Below are 6254 nucleotides of genomic sequence, written 5' to 3'. Positions count from 1 at the left end.
TCTGGCTACATTCAAGACTCAAGATCAAGACTGTACCATCCAAGATCAAGGGAGAAACGTAGAAGGCCTTTTAACTAGAAGATAAAACTGCTTTAATGCTAAACCAGAAAAGTCAAAAAAGAAGAAAAACAGTTTTTCAAAGCTAGATTATTTTTAACCTGATATATTGCCTTCAGTCTAACTTCAGAGCACTATCAACAGCTCTTTTGACCTTCATTAAAGGCCTCTAATGCCTATAAATAGAAGGCAAATATCCAGGATCAAAGCAAGAACTTCAAGTGCTATCAAACTCTCATAAATCATTCACATTCACATACTTGAAATTTTCATTTTCACAAAAAGCAACCAGTTCTGATCAATTCTATCTCACTGTGATATTGCTATTGATTTCTTTGTTAAGAATCGAATCTCAAACAAGAGTTGAGATATATTAGATTCTGTCAAAATCAATCTTATTGTAAAAACTCAAACTATAAGAGTTTCTTTATAGTTTGTTTAGATTGCATTGAATCATATCAAAGTTAGATAGGTGTTGTTGTTGCTTTATGGGTGGAAAGTAATAGAGATTAAAACAGATCAAGGTTGATCTAAGTTAGGTGTTGTAAAACCAAGAAGGTTCTTTGTTTTAAACACTTAGTGGAAAATCTCACGGTTGTGAGGACTGGACGTAACCCGAGTTGGGTGAACCAGGATATATCGTTGTGTGGTATTTCTTCCCTTATCTATTTACTTTCAGTTTGATTGATTATCAAGTTAATTACATAAACTGAATTATTGATTTTAACTAACCAAGAACGTTCTCCGTTTTCTGGTTAAAACCAAGAACGTTCTCCGTTTTCTGTTTTCACAACCAAGATCAATCTTGAGTTATTTTCTTAAGTTTTTAACAGGAATTTTTAAAAAGGTGTATTTACAATTCAAACCCCCCTTAGTTGTAAATTGAAATTGCTACTTCAAACACTCCATCTAGGGATTCAAAAAAAATTATGTTGTTTAAGGAATAAATTGAGAGGTAATCTAGTGTCATCCTTATCTTCTTTCCTTTTCAATTGTTGAAAAATTAAGACTAATTTTTTTTCTTAATTCATTTACACATAATTATCACATGAAATTAAGTCAATGGGAACTAATGTTTGTACAATGCCTAGTTACGTGGGTATAAAATTGAGATAATAACGGAAAAAATTTCAAAATCATATAATAGAATAAGGTATTGTAATAAATAATTAATTGTTCGAAAGAAGTAATTTTATGAAATATCAAATAAATCCTTACAACTGAAAAATCTTTAATAATTAAAATATTCAAAACTAGGCAATTAGTATCTAATCCCGACATAAAGTACGATGTAGACACTATGCCGACTTATTCTTGATTTAATAACCTAATCGAAGGAAATCATTCTTCCCAAGGGAGGTAGGACTTCTCAACTCTCGACGTTTCCAACGGTCTCAATATTTGAAAACAACACTTTAATGAGATACAAAATCCCAGTGAATATAATACACACAATTTTAAAACAAATATTATTCTCAGCTGAAACGGTAACCGAAAAAAGTCAACCATGACACCTGCCTTCATCCAAAAAATATTCTTTAGAACTATTCATGATATAACTAAGATTTCTTTATAATAACCAACTACTTCCAATAATTAATAAAAACTCATCAATCAAATTAACGATAATCCACATCTATCATAATCAAATAATTCCAATATACACATTTATTCTGTAGAAAATAATCAATCAATTCAATGATGGAGATATACTACTTATGCGAAGTGAATATTATTTAATCATGTGGAGCACCAGCTCATCTAGTGTGGTGTACAAGACCCATTTGTGTGGAGTTAAAATTTCATCTCATTGTGGAGTTTAAAACTCATCCATATGTGGGGTATAAGACCGATCTTTGTGGAGTTTAAACATCATCTCTTTGTGAAGTTTAATACTCATCCATATGTGGGGTACAAGACCCATACGTGTGGAGTTTAAAGCTCATCTCTTTGTGAAGTTTAATACTCATCCATGTGGAGTTTAAACTTCATCTCTTTGTGAAGTTTAATACTCATTTATATGTGGGGTACAAGACCCATCCGTGTGGAGTTTAAACCTCATATCTTTGTGAAGTTTAATATTCATCTATGTGGAGTTTAAACCTCATCTCTTTGTGAAGTTTAATACTCATCCATGTGGAGTTTAAACCTCTTCTCTTTATGAAGTTTAATACTCATCTATATGTGGGATACAAGACCCATCCATGTGGAGTTTAAACCTCATCTCTTTGTGAAGTTTAATACTCATTTCCAACAAACACAATCAAAATCATTGATATTTCCAACAAACATTAGTCAGTCATCAGAGAAAAATAGCACAGCAGTATAAGCATAAGCATCAGAGTATAAGCATCAGATTAACAGTTACCACAAGTTATAAAGCAAACATGTAATAAACTCTCTGTATCAACAAGTTATAATTTCTCTCCCCCTTTGTCAGTTAATGCAAAAAGTGGTAAATGGAGAGAGTAGTAAAACAAGTTTTCCTAAAGCATGTAGATTGTTGATGATGTGAGTGAACCTTGTTTGCAGGTCATTAATAGATTCATCTGTCTTCATGCTAAACAATTCGTATTCATGCATGAGTGTATTAACACGAGCTCTTTTCACGTCTGTGGTGCCTTCATGTGTTTCCTGAAGAATGTCCCACATTTCCTTTGCTGATTTACAGTTTGATACCCTGAAGAGTTCTTCTGCACACAAAGCAGATGTTATAATATTCTTTGCCTTAGCATTATAACCTACTTTCCTTTTGTCATCCTCAGACCATTCGGATCTGGGTTTAGGAATTAGTAGATTATCAGTTCCAGCAATTTTAGGTATGAAGGGTCCATTTTCAACAACATCTAGAATATCAATACCACTAGCTTCAAGAAATATTAACATCCTATGTTTCCAATACATGTATGCGGTTCCATTGAAGGCTGGGGGCCTTACAAGTGAAGCACCTTCTCCTAGAAATCCAACTGAAGCCATGAAATTTTATGAGAATTACTCTAAAAAAGGTACGCTCTGATACCAATTGTTGGTATCTATGGCCTCACTTTTATGAAAAAGGTTTAAAAACGTGTATGGCAGTCTTTTAAAAATTATTTCACAAGATTGATAATCAATTCAACAAAAGAACTCTTTTATTGAACTAATGATCAATCACGGTCCCAAGGAGTTGATTCTAATCGAAGGTTCACACGTACATGTATTGATCAAGTACTAGTCGAGATTATGCAGTAATAGTTCTACAGATTAATCAAGATACATGCATGTCAAACAATATTAATCATACAAACATAAAATGCAAATAATAAAGAGTAAGGGTTAGAGAAGAATGCACCAAGGTTTATCAAGTATTATGATATGTTATTGAGAGAATCATTGAAAACTGTTTATATAGTTTCTGAATAACAACTAATAAATCGATTTACCAATCGATTCATTAAAGTTATAAAACGGGCTTAATCGATTTGCCAATCGATTATCGCAAGGCTTGTTTTTCTTGAATCTTGAAACTACATAAACTAATCGATTTCCCAATCGATTCTTTTAAAAACATTTTTCAGTAAATTATGTGCAGACTTATATGAATCGATTGCATAATCGATGTTAGATGTTTTGTTCCAATAATAAAATCACATCCATCGATTACGTAGTCGATTCACTAAGTTTCATAATCGATTTACAAATACACATAATCGATTTGGCCACAAACTAAGAGTTCCTTGTGATTTCAAAATATTTGTTTCAATCGATTTGCCAATCGATTTTGTTTAAGACAGGAACTTAGCTAATTTCATGTTAATCGAAGTGTCAATCGATTTGGTAGTATTTTTCTGAAAAGTTCTTACCAGTTGTTTAGTTCAATCGATTTCCCAATCGATTGATACCAAACTTAACATGATTAAATTTCTCATAATAGATTGTCCAATCGATTGTGTTTGTCACAGGTCATGTTACTTTTGAAATATTATTTAAGCAATCGATTTGTCAATCGATTAGCCTAGTAAATGGATTGTCCCTGTGACTTACCCAATCGATTTCCCAATCGATTTGTTTCAATCAGTTTTTACTTTGTGATTTGCACAATCGATGTGCCAATCGATTAGCATGCAAATCAGGTTGCCACTGACTTGCACAATTTTTATTTCTGATTGTGCCAGTCGATTGCCTAATCGATTGTGTAACCACAAAACACATGTTTCCTTACAACCCTTTTACGAAATCGATTTCCTAATCGATTTGCTCAGTAGATTTGATGATTTCTTGAGTTCCAAGCAATTGTCTCAAGTATGTAGGGTTGAGTTGTTGTTCCTGAAATCTTGCTCAGTTAAAATGTTAGATTTATCATATGATGTATGAATATTGTATGTTTGTTAATTATGTCAAAATTCGGATTAACAAACATACAATATTCATACATCATATGATAAATCTAACATTTTAACTTAGCAAGATTTCAGGAACAACAACTCAACCCTACATACTTGAGTGAATATATAATAATGACAATTATTCAAGAAAATATAATAAAACAACATTTTTAAAGAATATATTTTCAAACAATCATAAAAACGGTAATTTAACAAACAATAATAAATAAATCAATTTATAATATATTATTACAATTCATAAAAGCTCAATTTTAATAGAGTTGGGTTCTCGACAAAATATATTTTTATAAGAAAATACCAATCAAAATATCTAACTATTTTCCATTCTAAATTTCCAAAACAGATGTACATAAAAGTTTAAAGGGAGTGATTACTCACTTCTTGAAGCGTTCTTTGATAAAAATTTCTTCTTTGTCACTCGCTATTAACCGTTATCGCAACCGCAAAATACTTAGCTACTCTCCATTTATATATAGTTCTATCTTTTGAGTTTTTAATTAAGTATTATTTTTATTTTTCTTAGTAGTTATTTATAGTTAAGTTCTTATGCGATATCCTACATTTACACATTTAACACGTTACAGCTCCGCATTGCTGAATTGGAGTGCTAATGGAGCGTTGTTTTCACGAAATGTAGTTGCAACAACGTAGCCTATACTTTCTACCACTTAATCGGAATTGATTGTTATAATCCAAGCAACGTCACCTAGATTTTGTAGGTTCATTGTCTATCTATAATAACTAGTCATTCATAACTTAAATTATATTTGTTTCATCTAACAATTAATTATAAAAAATTGTATAGTCCATTCATTTGTTAAATAAAACAAATAATAAAAAAACAAAGCTAAGTTTATCGTATTATCTTATTATTTAATTTTCCTAATCCTCGAGGTAATTATTTAATTAATACTAAACTTTTAATTTACTATTTAGATTGAATGTCTAATACTTCTAAACCTTGAAATTAGGACGTTAGATTTCTCCCTTCCTTAAAGAAATTTCGTCCTCGAAATTTACGTCAAACCGAATAAAGTTAAAACGCTCCAATTGATGCAACATAAAGAAACTTATGTACCTGCATCGACAAGATTTGGATATTGACGTATGACTTCTTCCTCTAGTTCCCATGTGGCTTCTTCTGAGGTTAATCCTTCCCATACCACCTTTACTAAAGGGATCACCTTATTCCTTAGAATCTTGGTACTCTTGTCAATGACTCGGATAGGTCTAGGCTTAAAGGTTAAATTATCTTTCAATTGAACTGACTCATGAGCTATCACGTGTGAATTATCGGACACATATGTTCACAGTTGAGGAACATGAAATACGTCATGAAGATTAGATAATTGTGGTGGAAGATCCAATTGGTAAGCAACATACCCGACTCTTTTTAGAATTTGGAAAGGACCCATGAAACGAGGGTTCAACTTTTTGACGTTCATTGACCTTTCCACCTCAGTCTTAGGAGTGACTCTTAAGAATACATGTGCCCCTTCTTGAAATTCCAATGGTTTTCTTCTCCTGTCAGCATAACTCTTTTGCCTACTTTGCGTTGTACGCATCCTTTCCCTAATTATTTGAATTCTACTAGTGGTCTCTTGCACTAAATCATGCCCTAAGAAGGACTTCTCAACAACTTCACACCAACACAAAGGGGACCTACACTTCCTTCCATAAAGAGCCTCATATGGTGTCATACCTATGGTAGAGTGATAACTGTTGTTATAAGAAAATTCTACTAGAGGTAAACACTTATCCCAACTCCCACCTTCATCTAGAACACAAGCTCTAAGCATATCCTCAAAAGTT

Source organism: Cicer arietinum, chromosome 7, assembly GCF_000331145.2.
Source record: "Cicer arietinum cultivar CDC Frontier isolate Library 1 chromosome 7, Cicar.CDCFrontier_v2.0, whole genome shotgun sequence".
NCBI lineage: Eukaryota > Viridiplantae > Streptophyta > Magnoliopsida > Fabales > Fabaceae > Cicer > Cicer arietinum.
Note: the sequence above shows the minus strand (reverse complement) of the source record.